Raw genomic sequence first — 17834 nt, forward strand, 5'->3', positions numbered from 1 at the left:
ATCCCCTTTATCCCTAAATTGAAGATATGCATTTTATATTAAGAAAATATTCTTTCTTTAAAGTATTCAAGCTCATCTACAGGTATGTCAAAATCTGATTTGAAATGAATTTATAGAATGCGTCACTGTATGTAAATTCCAGTTCACCCTGACCTCTGTTTGTGCAGGAGAATACATATGCATTTACCCTTAGGATGGGTTCTGGGCATTCTAATTTGTACTGGCTATGAACTGAGGACTCTGAAGTAGATTAAGGTTGTCCAATAGGTTAAAAATGCACTATTAGGTGTGGCTGGTCTATTTCTTATCCACAACTGAAATATATGTTTATATATTTTTTTAAATAAATGAAATGATGGTACCATCCATTCCTGAGAGTTGCATAATTTATGGCTATATAGTAAACAAAATATGATTTAATGTGCTGTCTGTTCCAGCCAGGAGGGTTACCACCTGCTTTCCATACACAAGAGGGATGAGAAAATGTTTAAAACTGTTCAGCAAAATATTAGTCTTGTTCCATATTCGGATGTAAAAGTTTGCAACTTTCTCCGGCTTAATTTGGCCTAGTGATCCGTGTCATCCTCCAGCCACCACCCACAAATAAGAGCACACAAAGAGGCGTTTAACTTTCTTTAAAAACATGTTTTGCCATCCCATTTCTAAACCTATCTTCTGATGAGATCTTGTTCTGCTTTTCCCGTTCCATGTTTATTCATGCACAAAAATATCCTCTGATGAGACGTACCATTGTATTTATTCTGATAAACCTGTCAGTATTTTACCTCCTGGAAACAGAGGGCATTGATAAATTCTTCTCGTTACGGCTCATTTGTCTTGGCCCTGGATCATCTCCAGAATTAAAGGAACTTGGTGTTTAATTCAGTTATTTGCTTGTTTATATCATGATTGGCACAGGTGGAAACAGCCTGTGTTTTCAGTCTCCAATGTTTAACTCATGCCCTCGCCCTTCCCCTCTAAGCTCCCATTGTCTTCATGTCTTCCATCTCAGTGCTCTGTTAATGGGGGGAAGTTTACATTGCTTTTCCTGTGCACCCTCTGGCCCTAGTGAAATTCTTAGGACTCTAATGTGACTTCCTTCCTTCAAATCTTCAGGAACTAAAAGAAAACCTTCCCTGTCCTTCGCTCTGTGTTTTACTACAAGACTGATTGCAAAAGCCTCTCTCAGACACCGATGTACTTCTGTAGATTTTATAAACAATAAGTGTTTGTACAGTACCGTGCAAAAGTTTTAGGCAGGTGTGGGGAAAAAATGCTGCAAAGTAAGAATGCTTTCAAAAATAGAAGTGTTATTTTTATCAATTAACAAAATGCAAAGTGAATGAACAAAAGAAAACTATAAAATCAATATATGGTGTGACCACCCTTTGCCTTTAAAACAGAATCAATTCTTCCAGGTACACTTGCACAGTTTTTTAAGAAACTCGGCAGGGAGCTTCTTAAACTAACCACAGATCCTCTGTGGATGTAGGCTTGCTCAAATCCTTCTATATCTTAATGTAATCCCAGACAGACTAGATCATGTTGAGATCAGGACTCTGTGGGAGCCATATCATCACTGCCAGGACTCATTGTTCTTTCTTACTCTGAAGATAGTTCTTAATTACATGCTGTATGTTTTGGATCATTGTCCTGCCGCAAAATAAATTTGGAGCCAATCAGTCGCCTCCCTGATAGTATTGCATGATGGATAAGCACCTGCCAATAATTTTAAGCATTGAAGCACAAAGAAACGGTCAAGTTTGAGGACCGTAGACGCAGTGGTCGGCCAAGGAAACTTTGTGCATCATGCTTACAGTGCGTTCCTTCAAAGATGTCTGAAGATCGGAAGATGTCCAACAGTTCCATAAACTCAGAAGTCGTGGGAATCAGGTACACCCATCTACTGTTTGAAGAAGTCTGGCCATAAGTGGACTTCATGGAAGAATTGTGGTCAAAATGCCATACCTTCAACGTGGAAATAAGGCCAAGCACCTCAACTATGCAAGAAAACATAGGAACTGGGATGCAGAAAAATGGCAGCAGGTGCTCTGGACTGATGAGTCAAAATTTTAAATATTTGGCTGTAACAGAAGGCAGTTTGTTTGCCGAAGGGCTGGAGAGTGGTGCAATAATAAGTGTCTGAAGGCAACAGTGAAGCATTGTGGAGGTTCCTTGCATGTTTGGGGATGCATTTCAGCAAAAGGAGCTGGGGATTTGGTCAGTATTAATGGTTTCCTCAATGCTGAGAAATACAGGCAGATACTTATCCAGTACCATTGGGGAGGTATCATATTGTCTCAAAATGTATTCTACAGCAGGACAACGACCCCAAACATATAGCCAATGCCATTAAGAACAATCTGCAGCATAAGGGGGTGTGGTCTCGGGGAAGGGACATGGTCTCATGAAAGGGGATGTGGCTTCGCTGGAATGCCCCAGTGATGAGTGATGCCCACATTTTAATCACTATGGGGGCATGACCAACGCTCTGTGAGCTGCTGACAAAGCCCCCTGTACCTCTCTCCCAGAGAATAGATGTTGTGCGCATGCACACAGCATCTATTCACTGCTACTCTGCTAAGCAGAGCAGCAGGTGAGAGAGGGTCTCTCAACTGCACCACCACTGTCAAAAACACTGCGACTTACAGTTGGGACGAGACAGTCCAAGAAAAATAGGAAAGTTGGGAGGTATGCTACCAGGTGCTATCCAGACATCCATGCATGTGCAGTACCATAGCGGGGTTCTGAAGCAGGAGGTAAAGTAATCACATATGAAATCACTGTACCCTTTACTTATCGCCCGGATGGGCTGCTTTTGGTGCCTCTGTCCTGGTCACTCGGAAATGGTACATTTAGGCAAATAAAGGTTCCTTATTGCCATGAATTACAGCGATTAGAAATCTTTGCTTTCAGGGGCATCCCACAAATAGTCATAAATATGCCCCTTTAAAAGATATTTGATGGACTTGTGCACTGCTTTATACTCTGAACAAGGTGCCACTGGAACTAAACCCAGCCCTAGGGATACTGCCTGATGTAACTGGTTTGTGAGCATGCATTCCTAATAAAGCAAACTATGCTATGATTTACAGTATGCCTCGGCTACTAATCCTATTCTGGAGGTGCATTTCCTCTGCTTAAAATAGAGTCATCTATAGCAGTGAAAGGGTTACAATTAAATGCAAGATCTGCCAGACTGCAATTCTCATGCCCACCAAATACTTTCTCCCCAGAAGTCACTCCCTCATTCACCCTCACTTTCTCATTCTCTGCTTTCAGTAGCAGTTTTCATTTTGAGGCTGAGCTAAATTTGGTATAATCAGCAGTTTCTTCAGATTTTTTGGCTTTGTTCTGCAGATCCACCCTTGTTTTACCAAAGCAAAGAGGGGAGACAGAAAGAGAAGAGTGAAGACCAGTGAGTTAGAACAATAAGCAGATTGGAGGAAACAGATCATCTCCATACAGGAGGGAAGCTACCAAGTAATTGAAAGAGACAGAAGTCTCAAAGCACAATTTCAAAACAAATTCAACCCAAGATAAATAAAGTAAATTCCACACAACAGAAACAGATTTTAGGATGAATAAGATAAAACACATATATACTTTTGATACAGCACCACCATCCTTTTCCCAGTAGGAAATGTGGGGGGCGTTGTGATGTAAATCGCTTTTGCGCTGCCCCCCCTCCCTCCCCGGGCACAGTGCAACAATTTATGCAAACAGCGAACTAACACAGACGTGATTTATCAACCCCTTTACATCTACTGTATTTCACTGGGGAAACGGGTGAGATCCGTGAGAGTGGGCAACACTCCAGAGAGAGTTCCCAAAAAAATGTGCAATTTATTTTCATTGGCCTACTGTATGCATGTATGTATGTGTATATATATATATATATATATATATATATATATATATCCTATACTACTATTGGTCATTCCCATGGGAGGTCGCACAAGCAAGTTTCTTGTGACTTTTTCAATGACTGCTGGATTTATGTGAGTGCCGGATTGCATGGATTTTTTTTACATATATATTTCTAAACGTGAAATGACCTGTAGAGAGTTAAATACAGCAGAAGCCTTTGTAGAAGAATGTACTCTTTTCTGTATCAGTAACCAAGGTCTGTCAGAAAGAGCAGGACAGATTAATAATAAACAGTAAAACAAATGTGAAAGCTATTTATACAGGGCAAGATAAGACAGGGGTCAGAACATTGTGGCACACAACTCAGCACAGGGGTCATACAGTGGGAAATTAAGAAGTCTGTTATCTGCAGGACAGTAAAATGCGGCAGAAGAATCTTTAATAAGACAAGAAAATATAAACACTGTGCACAAATCATCCAGACGTGAGCTTGATAAAAACTTTCTGAAAGTGCAGTAGTGGGAGTGACCTGCCAGTACAGGTGGCAGAGTAATGGGGTGACAAACTTTAGTAGGAGATAGTTATACAGGTCGTGCTGTTTGTGGAAGGAGAAACATTTCACACATTAATGTTTTAAAAGGTTGATCATGTCTGCTGTTAAATTCTATATTCATATTTCAGACTTCAAGATTACATGACCCCACATGTCCTTCTACTGTATAATTATATACGTCTGAATCAGCACAAAGACACTGATGGTGTTGTCATTGAAATCCATACAATTTACACACAGCTATTCTTTTGTATCTGAAATCCTGAAAACATTTATTCCGCTACCCCTCAAATATTTGCACTTACCCATGTTATAGCTGATTAAGCATGTTAGAGACTGAATGTGAGATTCTTATGGATTATGAAGCTTTAAAAGTTAGCAGATGTTATAACTATGGTATCACATCACTAACTGTATGTGAGTACGTTGCAGGACCCCCTTCTAGCAAACGGTTAAACAGTGCTTAGCAACAGATCTATTACAGTTTATGGATTGTTATAGGATTACCTGCTCTTATCTTAGTTCCAGGCTGGGAGAGTGGAGCTTCAGTATAACACCATAACAGCTGGAAGAATAAGGGTCCACAAAGCGTGTGAGAGGTTGCTGGTAAAGTAGGCTGGGACAGACAGAGCAGGGCAGCAGCCTATAGGGAGGGAAGAGGCAGATGAGGTGGAAAAGAAGGAAAGTTAGGAAGTAACAAGAGAGAATGAATAAAGGAATTATGTAAGAGATAATAGTGAATAGAAGAAGAGGGCATAAAGAGATACAGTATAATAGAAGGGAAAAAGAACAGTGGCTATAGAAAAGGAAATAGATTATAGATAATATTTCTAAAGGACTTGTCAAACTTTTTTGTAATTGGCATTCTTTAAAACATTGTAGCAAAATTTCTCCACTATACATGAAAGTTTTTGGTTTGTAATATGGTATTTTTGGATATTACATTTGTTTAAGGTTTATAATTTTGTAGCAGGTACATATTTAGGTTCATTCTTTCACTGTGTATAAAAAAATGCAGTTTTTGCAAATGCCTACTTCTTTTTTATGCCATTCTTTGTATTCCATTTTACATTTCAGTTCTTCTTTTATACCGCTTTCACATCGCAATGCCAGGTCCCACCCGGGAATTGGAAACGGGTCCTTCCCAGGTGGGACCCGGCATTGGACCCTGCACACCGCCATGCCGGGTCGGGTTGTCATCTGGGGGTGGGGATGGAGCCAGCATCAGGGGCATGTGTGGAGGCGGCGCTGGGAGATGACATCATCTCCGCGCCGCCTCTCCCTATGCAGTGAACGGGTCCCAGGTCACATCGCCCCGGCAACCCATTCACACTGCACCTGACCCGGTATTTAATCCGGGAATAACCCTTCTTTATTCCTGGATGGAATTACCGGGTCAGGCAAAACGGGAATTCGTCCATGGCCCCTTTCATACCGCACAGCGACCCATGTGGGTATATTGCCGGGTCGATACCAGGTTATTTTTGCGGTGTGAAAGGGCTATCATTGAGCTGCTCATAAGATAATTTATTTTATTTTTTTCCCTTTTTAAAAAAATAAAAATGGTTAAGATTTTTCATATGAAAATCAGGTATATTTTGGTCTGCTGCCCTGCATATTTGCAAATGAATTCCAAGCATTTTTTGTCTGAAAGAGGGTAAAAACTATAGGTGTGGTATGGCTGACCGATGGTCTCCTGACCGCCGGTCAGCATACTGACGCCGAGATCCCGGCGGGGAGGGGTGAGTGCAGCAAGCCCCTTGCGGATCGTGCTGCGGGCTCGGTAGCGACCAGACACCCATGAGTGGAAATAGTCCCTGTTGGTCGGCATGCCGACCGTCAGGATAGTGAGGGGGCGGGATTTTGGGGGAGGTTATGTGACCATCGGTCTGCTGACCGCCGGTCACATGAATACCACCCAAAAACTATAGCCAATATAGAAATATGGGCCATACATTACAGTGTATGACAAATCTCCATAGCGCCTAAAACTGGAGTATTTATAATGGGTGGTATGTGCTGTGCGCACCGGACCCCGGGTTCCAGGGAGGCCCACACCACACACCCTGTGCAGCTGAGTGTTTGCATGCAGGATTGCCTGTTCTAAAGGCGTCTTGTGAGAGTGTAGCCAATTAAGAGTCAAGTGTATAAAAAGACACCCATTAAATTTCAGATGGATCTCTTGCACCCTAAATATGACTGGTGTGAATAAGCGCTGAGAGTGATGACTGCTGCAGATGTAGCCAAGCTCATAATGCAGCAAATAATGCAGCATGCCGCGATGCGTATGCCCATGCATACACATCGCGCCAAAGATACATCTGCACTTTCAGAAGCAAATAAGGGTGCTCTATAAAGGTTTGTCAGTCCTTATAGTAACCTGACTCATTTGCAAGGGCGCAGCTACAATAGATGCAGGGGCCTGGGCCCAGCCTTCCTCCTGCACCTAAACTGTGCTACCAGTTTAGCAGTGCACTACAGGCACACCTGCTGTTCCTGCTGGATCCGTTTCTCCTCACTGTCAGTGATGCTGGGAGGAGGCACAAGTGAGCCTTCAGGGACAACCCCGGATCACGGCCATTCCTCCTCCCTGTACCAGTCAGTGAGGACTATAACGGAGCAGGCCAGGAGAGCAGAGGTGTGACCTTAGTGGACATAAATAAAAGGCAGTTAATGGGGCTCTGAAGGTGCGGTTCTGTCTACTCTGTCCACCAGGGAAGGGGGGATGAGGGAGTGGTGGAGAGATGGAGAGGAAGTCTGCTGTTGGGGAAGGGAGGGGGGGGGGGATGAGAGAAGTTTGGTTTTAGCCTGCTTGGTGTGGAAAGTGAAGGGTTTTAAGCAAGTTAGAACTCTGAATGGTATGCCAGTAGGTGGGGTAGTGGTGTGTGTGTGTGTGTGTGTGTGTGTGTGTGTGTGTGTGTGTGTGTATGCTCTGGAGGGCCCATGCAAATTATGCTATGGGCCCTCTAAAGGTATAGCTATGCCCCTGCTCATTTGCAACCTCCTTTGACTGCCCTAAGTTATTACCGACCAACTATACTACAGAACATATAATACACATTGTTGAGCTATAAAATCTAAAGGCTCCAGGTTGAGGATAAGTAGGCGGTCTTTTTATTGTTAGTAGGAGAATGCGCTTCAGCTAGACATAGCTCTGATGTGAATGTAAAACCTCAGACTTTGCACACAGAACATTTCTAATTGCACAATAACCTTTCAGAAGTTTGAGTGCCTGCCTGGGTTGCCACAGCAACATGCCAGTATAATATTATTTACCTCAGTCAGGACACAAGACAGAAGATCCAACACAGTGCCACCACTGGGAAGCCTTCATAGAGCTGAAGCTCGGACAGCCCAGCGCCCTAGGCTGTGGAGTCTGGGCACAACGGTGACGTTGTACGATGTGACGTCACTTGGTGAGGAAGAGGCGCCGGGTCTCAGTTAGCATGCGGCACAGGGAGAGCCTTCCACTGCACCTCTATCATAGATATCTATGCCGGCGGCATTTGTTCTATCGGTGCTGCGGCGGAGGGGGGGGGGTAGGGTGGTGTTGAAGGGGCCAAGGATGTTGCAGTAGAAGAAAACATTTTTCCCTATCTACAGCAACACAGAGACTGGCTGTAGATGCATTGGGCTTATACTAGAGTGTGGGCCTGGAACTGCCCGATTGTTAATCCGACCCAGAGGATTATAAGGGTTGCTGGGTGTAGTGGTGTGCCAGTTACTACACCCACACTTGTAAAATGGAATCTATGTGATGTACTGCAGTGGTGGCACAGTGAAGTTTTGGGCTCTCCACATTTGGAGATACTCAAGGGCAGAGGATGTACTCAGAGGAGATATTCAGGAGCAGAGGATGTTGTAGAGGATAAGGGTTCGGAGAAAAACATGGCAGGGAGCCGCACATGCTCCGTAGTGCATGTCGGAGATTGCACGTCCTGGAGCTGCCATACTTGGTCCTAGTGTTGAAATCAGATAATAGCCTTAGCGCCAAATATAGTTTAGCTTGTATAAGTTCACTGAACCATATTAAAGTCTATGTTTTATACTGGGGACCAGAAATCTTTTTTTTTATAAAGGGCCACAAGAGTTCCAGTATCTGGATGATAAATCTACAGTGTCCAGGTAGACAGTCAAATGGTCGAAATGCATTAGGTTGATAGGTACAAAAGCTCCACAGATGAGAAGTCAATAGTGCTTAAGGTCAACAGATACAAAATGTTGACAGGTTCAAAAGGTCAACATGACAATTGTTGACACACAAATGGTCGACACACTTTTTTTCATGTTTTCCCAACATTTGCTTGATTTACTATCCACGTGGACTACAATTGGGAATAGTAGCCTGTGACAAGCGCAGCGAGCCACCTTGCCTAAAATGTTGCAAGTGAAGAGAGCCCTTGAGGGTATGCGTGTGTTCTGATGGTGGTTGCATATTACAAAACATGCAAGATTTGACTCAAAATACTGAAAAAAACTCTGTCAACCATTTGTGTGTCAACCACTGTCATGTTGACCTTTTGTACCTGTTGACCTTAACTTGTGTTGACCTTTTGGACCTGTCAACCTGATGCATGTCGACCATATGGTGTCAACATATTGGGGGGAATTCAAATGTTTGAAAAGTCGCTTGGGTGTCTGTTTGCTCCTGTCTATTAGATAGGAAAAAACGGACACCCAACTGACTTTTCAAACAATAGAATTCCCCCCATTGAGTCTCAACTTAAATACTGTTGATCTTCTATTCCACACCCAAGAATTCCATACGCCATGAAGGAGAAACCGATGGTGACCGAGGAAATTGCTACCAGCTATGATACAGTGAACATACAGCGATGTAGGATTCATGAGGCACTGACAGAAATTGCAGTTGCTGATGACTTAGGTGACTCATCAATGCAGCAGTGTGCCTCCTCTCCAACTGCAATGGACAAACAGACTTACATACCTGCTTACTCTTCTAGAATGTCAGGAAGGCTTACAAATTTTGAGGAGCTTTAATCGTCTCCTGAGAATAGGTCAGCCTCTCAGATCTAGGGGTTCAATGACAGGTCTTTTTCCTCTGATAAAAAGAAAGTAGGATAGATGTAGAAAATATAGTTAAACATAATGGGATCTGTACAATGGGCATTTTGTTCAATGGGTATATATTTAGCTTGCAGAAGGGCTGAATTTGGTTGGGCAATATAATTGTAAAGCATTTGAGCCATTATTTCAGCATTTACTAAATTAGGGCCCCCACCATATCTACCCATGGTACTAATATTGCGTATTATTATTATTATTATTATTATTATTATTATCTGTTATACATATGTAGGCCACTGCAATGCTCTCTGCATTATATGGTGTGCACTGCAAAGCTTTCTGCATTATAGCTATAACGGTCACTGCATTGCTCTGTGTCTTATATAGCAGTCACTGCATTGACTCTGTATTATTTGGTGGTCACTGCACTGCTCTCTGTATTATATGGAGGTCATTGCAATTATCTCTGTATTATATGGTGGTCACTGCGTTGCTTTCTGTATTGTATGGTGGTCACTGCAATGTTCCCTCTATTATATGGCAATCACTCTGAGGAGTTCAACATTATATAGTAATCACTGCATTACTCTATGCATTTTATAGTGGTCACTGCATTGTTCTCTGCATTATATAGTGGTCACTGCATTACTCTCTGAATTATTTAGCAGTCACTGCATTGCTTTCTGTAGTGTATGGCAGTCACTGCAATACTCTCTGTATTATATGGCAGTCTTTACATTGTACTCTGCATTATATGTCAGTCACTGCAAAACTCTCTGCATTGTTTGACACTCACTGCAATGCTCACTGCATTGTTTGGCAGGTTCTGCAACATTCTCTGTATAATGTGGAGGGCATTCCAAAGCTCCCTGCAATTTATGAGTCACTGCAGGCTCCCTATATTATATGGCAGTCTCTCCTGCTTTCTGAATTATATGGAAGGCATTGTGGTGCTTCCTACAATATATGGCGGTCACTGCAATGTTCTCTAAATAAATTGGCCGACATTTCAATGCTTTCTTTCACACCCCTTCAATAAGCTGGCCACATCTCTTCAGCTTTGCACCACCCCACATTCAGTGGGTCCCTACTATTTATTTCCCCATAAGGGCCCTTCATGCTCCAGTCTGACACTGGGAAGACTCAATACTGTTAGTAATTGCTGAAAAATGTATTAATGAAAAGCACAAATATGTCTAAAAGTAAAGTTGAAGGTATATAAATAAAAGCCTTCTCATGTGTTTAAATGAAATGGACATTGGGCCTAATTCAGACCTGATCGCAGCAGCAATTTGTTAGGCTAATGGGCAAAACCATGTACACTGCAGGGCGGGCAGATATTACATGTGCAGAGAGAGTTAAGGTGTGTACACACAGTGAGATCCCTGCTATGTTCGATTTTGACTATGTGATTTCCCTTGAACTACCCCAGAGCCCAGATAGCACAGATAGTACAGATTTTGACTATCTGTGCTTGAGATTTTGTCTATGTATAATTTTGACTACGTGCCAATTTTGACCATACTTTGTACTAGATTGTACACTAGATAGTCAAGATTTACTTGCCTGCACAGTCTATCTAGCCTTAAGGTGTGTACACACGGTGAGATCCCTGCTATGTTCGATTTTGACTATGCTATTTCCCTTGAACTCCCCCAGTGCCCAGATAGTACAGATTTTGACTATCTGTGCTTGAGATTTTGTCTATGTACGATTTTGACTAAGTGCCAATTTTGACTATACTTTGAACTAGATATTACACTAGATAGTCAAGACTGACTTGGCTGCACAGTCTATCTAGCCTTACGCTACCGACCCCACGGGAGCGTGCATCAGGATCGAATCTGTATCGCAAGCAGCCTAACACCTTGAGATATGCACTAACTTTTCATAAGATTTTGACTATATAGTCAAAATCTTACAGATTTATCTCACAGTGTGTACACACCTTTAGATTATGGTGGGATGTGTTCAAACTGAAATCTAAATTGCAGTGTAAAAATAAAGCAGCCAGTATTTACCCTGCACAGAAACAATATAACTCACCCAAATCTAACTCTCTCTGCAAATGTTATTTCTGCCCCACCTGCAGTGCACATGGGCCCTCATTCCGAGTTGTTCGCTCGCTGCTAATTTTAGCAGAATTGCTAATAGGCTAAAATCCGGCAGTTCTGCGCATGCGTATGCACAGCAGGGCGCACGCGCTAAGAAAGTTTACACAAAACTATGCTATTTTACTCACAGGCGAACAAAGCTTTTCAGTCGCTCTGCTGATTGACAGGAAGTGGGTGTTTCTGGGCGGAAACTGGACGTTTTCAGGGAGTGTGCTAAAAAACGCAGGTGTGCCAGGTAAAAACACAGGAGTGGCTGGAGAAACGGAGGAGTGGCTGATCGAACGCTGGGCGTGTTTGTGACGTCAAACCAGGAACTAAACGGACTGAGGTGATCGCAATCTAGGAGTAGGTCTGGAGCTACTCAGAAACTGCAAGGAAATTGCTTTCGTTAGCAATTCTGCTAATAATAGCAGAATTGCTAATCTTTCGTTAGCAATTGCTAATCTTTCGTTAGCAATTCTGCTATGCTAAGATACACTCCCAGAGGGCGGCGGCTTTGTGTTTGCATTTCTGCTAAAAGTAGCTAGCGAGCGAACAACTCGGAATGAGGGCCATGGTTTTTCCCATAAGCTAACAAATTTGCTGCTGCGATCAGGTCTGAATTAGGCCCATAAACAAGAACAACGATGGCACCCATATGGTGTAATATAGTAGCCCTCACAAGCATAATTAATTAGTGACACATACTGTACAATGCGAGAGAAACAGCTTATTTTATGTTCAGTGAACAATCTGTTAATCCCAGAATCAGGAAAAGTCTCTGTTCTTTTCTCTGTATATAAATCTTCCTCCAGAGTGAAGATGAGAAATGACAGTTGAATCTTGATTCTCTCACAAGTGATTAGAATCTAATTGTAATCAGACTAGTTTGGATACCCACCTGGAAACCCAGGACTTGTACAGTTGTTCCATATTAACCCTATACTACATCACCACAATTCTCTCACTTCTTATAATAATAGAAGGCCTGATTCAGATGTGGAGGCAATTCGCATTAGCATAAATTCACAGTTGCACTTTGTGCAAAGACACAGTCGTGCCTGCATATGCGCCTGGGGCAAACGCAGGATTTCTGGAGGGGCGTTTCCAAATGTTTGATTTAAGAACGATTGTCTACAGTCCATGAAGGATGTATAAATAAGATTTTACTTACCGGTAAATCTATTTCTCGTAGTCCGTAGAGGATGCTGGGACTCCGTAAGGACCATGGGGAATAGACGGGCTCCGCAGGAAATAGGGCACTTTAAGATAGCTTTGGACTCTGGGTGTGCACTGGCTCCTCCCTCTGTGCCCCTCCTCCAGACCTCAGTTAGGGAAACTGTGCCCAGAGAAGATGGACAGTACGAGGAAGAATTTTTGTAAATCTAAGGGCGAGATCCATACCAGCCACACCAATCACACCGTATAACTTAAGATAAACTACCCAGTTAACAGTATGAATAACAACATAGCCACGGTTCAACCGATAAACTATAACATAACCCTTATGTAAGCAATAACTATATACAAGTCTTGCAGAAGAAGTCCGCACTTGGGACGGGCGCCCAGCATCCTCTACGGACTACGAGAAATAGATTTACCGGTAAGTAAAATCTTATTTTCTCTAACGTCCTTGAGGATGCTGGGACTCCGTAAGGACCATGGGGATTATACCAAAGCTCCCAAACGGGCGGGAGAGTGCGGATGACTCTGCAGCAACGATTGAGCAAACAGGAGGTACTCCTCAGCCAGGGTATCAAACTTATAGAACTTTGCAAAGGTGTTAGACCCCGACCAAGTAGCTGCTCGGCACAAATGTAATGCCGAGACCCCTCGGGCAGCCGCCCAAGAAGAGTCCACTTTCCTAGTGTAATGGGCCTTAATCGATTTCGGTAACGGCAATCCTACCGTAGAATGCGCCTGCTGAATCGTGTTACAGATCCAGCGAGCAATAGTCTGCTTTGAAGCAGGAGCGCCAACCTTGTTAGCCGCATACAGAACAAACAGAGCTTCAGTCTTCCTGATTCTAGCCGTTCTTTTCACATAAATCTTCAAAGCCCTGACCACATCCAGGGACTCGGAATCCTCCAAGTCCCGTGTAGCCACAGGCACGACAATAGGTTGGTTCATATGAAAAGATGAGACCACCTTTGGCAGAAATTGAGGACGAGTCCTCAACTCTGCCCTATCCACGTGAAAAACCAAGTATGGACTTTTTTGTGATAAAGCCGCCAATTCTGAAACACGTCTAGCCGAAGCTAATGCCAACAACATGACCACTTTCCACGTGAGGTATTTCAACTCCACAGTTTTGAGTGGTTCAAACCAAGGTGACTTGAGGAAACGTAACACCCCGTTAAGATCCCAAGGCGCCACCGGAGGCACAAAGGGAGGCTGAATATGCAGCACCCCCTTCACAAAAGTCTGTACTTCAGGAAGAGAGGTTAATTCTTTTTGAAAGAAAATGGATAAGGCCGAAATTTGGCCCTTTATGGACCCTAATTTTAGGCCCAAAGTCACTCCTGTTTGAAGGAAGTGAAGCAGACGGCCCAAATGGAACTCCTCCGTAGGAGCAGCTCTGGCCTCACACAAGAAACATATTTCCGCCATATACGGTGATAATGTTTTAACGTCACGTCTTTCCTAGCCTTGATCAGGGTAGGAATGACTTCCTCCGGAATTCCTTTTTCCGCTAGGATCCGGCGTTCAACCGCCATGCCGTCAAACGCAGCCGCGGTAAGTCTTGGAATAGACAGGGCCCCTACCGCAGCAGGTCCTGCCTTAGAGGAAGAGGCCACGGATCTTCTGTGAGCAACTCTTGCAGCTCCGGATACCAAGTCCTCCGTGGCCAATCTGGAACAATGAGGATTGTTCTGACCCTGCTCATTCTTATTATTCTCAACACTTTGGGTATGCGAGGAAGAGGAGGAAACACATAGACCGATCTGAACACACAAGGTGTCACCAGAGCGTCTACCGCTACCGCCTGAGGGTCCCTTGACCTGGTGCAATACCGCTTTAGCTTTTTGTTGAGACGGGATGCCATCATGTTGATTTGAGGCAGTCCCCATCGATCCGTGATCTGTGCGAAGACTTCTTGATGAAGTCCCCACTCTCCCGGATGCAGGTCGTGCCTGCTGAGGAAGTCCGCTTCCCAGTTGTCCACCCCCGGGATGAACACTGCTGATAGTGCGCTTACATGGCCTTCCGCCCAGCGTAGAATCCTGGTCGCTTCTGCCATGGCCACTCTGCTCCTTGTTCCGCCTTGCCGGTTTATATGAGCCACTGCCATGACGTTGTCCGACTGACTCAGAACCGTTTTTCTCCGAAGCAATTCATCCGCTTGACACAGGGCGTTGTATATGGCCCTCAACTCCAGGACGTTGATCTGGAGACAAGTCTCTAGGTTTGACCAGAGACCTTGGAAATTTCTTCCCAGTGTTACTGCTCCCCAGCCTCGGAGGCTTGCGTCTGTGGTCACCAGGACCCAGTCCTGAATGCCGAACCTGCGACCCTCTAGCAGGTGAGCACTGTTCAGCCACCACAGGAGAGATACCCTGGTCCTGGGAGACAGGGTGATCCTTTGATGCATTCGTAAATGGGACCCGGACCACTTGTCCAAGAGGTCCCATTGAAAGGTCCTCGCATGGAACCTGCCGAAAGGGATGGCCTCGTATGAAGCCACCATCTTCCCCAGGACCCGCGTGCAATGATGCACTGAAACCTTTTTTGGTTTTAATAGGTTCCTGACCATGGCTATGAGCTCCTGAAACTTTTCGATCGGAAGAAAAACCTTTTTCTGGTCTGTGTCTAGAATCAGGCCCAAAAAGGTCAGACGCGTTGTAGGGACTAGCTGGGACTTCGGTATATTGAGAATCCAGCCGTGTATCTGCAACGTCTTCATGGACAGAGACACGCTGTCCAGCAACTTCTCCCGAGATCTCGCCTTTATGAGGAGATCGTCCAAGTATGGGATAATTGTGACCCCCTGCCTGCGCAGGAGCACCATCATTTCCGCCACTACCTTGGTGAAAATCCTCGGGGCCGTGGAAAGCCCAAACGGCAACGTCTGACATTGGTAGTGACAGTCCTGCACTGCAAATCTCAGGAACGCCTGATGAGGGGGGAATATCGGAACATGAAGGTATGCATCCTTTATGTCCCGGGACACCATCCAATCCCCCCCCTCCAGGATGGCGATTCCATCTTGAACTTGAACCTCTTCTGACCGAACCATCCGGTTTCGGAACCACAAATAGGGTCGAGTAATATCCCTCTCCTTGCTGGAGATGAGGAACTGTGACAATCACCTGTTGAACATACAATTTTTGGATTGCCGCCAACACTAGCTCCCTCTCTGACAGGGAAGCCGGCAGAGCCGATTTGAAAAACCGGCGAGGAGGCAAGTCTTCGAATTCCAGCCTGTATCCCTGAGAAACAATCTCTAATGCCCAGGGATCCACCTGCGAGTGAACCCAGACGTCGCTGAAAAACCGAAGACGAGCCCCCACTAGATCTGCCTCCCCCCGGGAAGCCCCAGCATCATGCGGTGGACTTTGCAGAGGCAGGGGAGGACTTTTGCTCTTGGGAACTAGCTGTGTGCAGCTTCTTTCCCCTACCTTTCCCTCTGGCAAAAAAGGACGATCCCCGTACCTTTTTGTTTTTATTGGAACGAAAGGACTGCATTTGATAATGAGGTGCCTTTTTTGTATGCTGCAGGGGGACATAAGGTAAGAAATTCGACTTACCAGCCGTAGCCGTAGAGACAAGGTCCGAGAGCCCGTCTCCAAACAACTCCTCCCCTTTGTAAGGCAAGGACTCCATATGCCGCTTTGAATCGGCATCTCCCGTCGACTGTCGGGTCCACAAGAGCCGCCTAGCAGAAATAGACATTTATTCTGGAGCTTAATAAACAAATGTCTCTCTGAGCATCTCTCAAATACAAGGCAGCATCTCTGATATGCTCTATGGTCATTTGAATAGCATCCCTATCTAAGGTGTCAATCTCCGTAGATAAGGAATCTGCCCATGCCACAACCGCACTACAAACCCAGTCCGACGCCATAGCCGGTCTAGCAATAGTACCTGAATGAGTGTAAATGTGCTTCAAGGTAATTTCCTGCCTGCGGTCAGCAGGTTCCTTGAGGGAAGCCGTATCCTGAGAAGGCAGTGCCACCTTTTTGGACAAGCGTGTCAGCGCCTTATCTACTTTAGGCGAAGATTCCCAGCGTATCCTATCAGTTTGTGGAAAAGGATACGCCATAAGAATCCTTTTGGGAACTTGTGGTCTCCTATCCGGAGATTCCCAAGCCTTTTCGCACAATTCGCTTAGTTCAAATGAGGATGGAAAGGTGACTTCAGGCTTTTTCCCTTTATACATGTGTACCCTTGTGTCAGGGACCGGGGGTTCTTCAGTAATATCCAAAACCTCTTTAATGGCAATAATCATGTACCGAATACCTTTTGCCACCTTCGGCTTTAATTTTGCATCTTCATAGTCGACACTAGAGTCAGTATCTGTGTCGGTATCTGTGTCATCGATCTAGGATATGGTGCGCTTCTGAGACCCCGAAGGGCCTGGCGCCATAGGGACAGGCATGGACTGGCTACCTGACTGATCCCTAGCTTCTGCCTTGTCTAACCTTTTATGGAATAGATTAACATTTGCATTCAAGACATTCAGCATATCCACCCATTCCGGTGTCGGCGTTGCCGACGGCTACATGACATTCAAGCACTCCCCCTCCACATTAAGCGAGCCTTCCTCGTCAAACATGTCGACACACGCGTACCGACACACTTCACACACACAGGGAACCCCTTTCTGAAGACAGTATCCCTGTCAAGGCCCTTTGGAGAGACAGAGAGAGTATGCCAGCACACACCCCAGCGCAATGATCCTGGAGACCAACACAAAATGTTTTTCCCCAGCAGCCGTGTATAATATGTTATCCACCAATTATGTGCCCCCCCCCCTCTCTTTTAAACACCCCTTCACCGTGTGTAAGCAGGGGAGAGTCCGGGGAGCTTCCTCTCAGCGGTGCTGTGGAGAGAAAATGGCGCTGGTGAGTGCTGAGGGAGAAGCCCCGCCCCCTCGGCGGCAGGCTTCTGTCCCGCTCAAACTTACAAAAATATGGCGGGGGCTCTTTTATATACATGTACAGTGCCCACCTGTACATGTATATTGTCTTTTGCCATAAGAGGTGCTTATATTGGTGCCCAGGGCGCCCCCCCCCCCCCCCTTCCCCTGCGCCCTGCACCCTTACAGTGACCGGAGTGTGTGAGGTGTA

The 17834-nt window shown here is 44.8% G+C and overlaps 1 protein-coding gene across 1 annotated transcript in view; it reads right to left on the reverse strand.

Moving 5' to 3' along the window:
• Window positions 1-5037, reverse strand: part of CDC42EP1 (CDC42 effector protein 1) — a 47766-nt gene extending 42729 nt beyond the window's left edge. The window contains exon 1 of the mRNA XM_063940646.1: window positions 4931-5037. The gene's annotated coding sequence lies outside the window, so the exon portion shown is untranslated. The remainder of the gene's footprint in view (window positions 1-4930) is intronic.
• Window positions 5038-17834: the final 12797 nt, after the last annotated feature.

This window comes from Pseudophryne corroboree, chromosome 9 (assembly GCF_028390025.1).
Source record: "Pseudophryne corroboree isolate aPseCor3 chromosome 9, aPseCor3.hap2, whole genome shotgun sequence".
NCBI classification, from domain to species: domain Eukaryota; kingdom Metazoa; phylum Chordata; class Amphibia; order Anura; family Myobatrachidae; genus Pseudophryne; species Pseudophryne corroboree.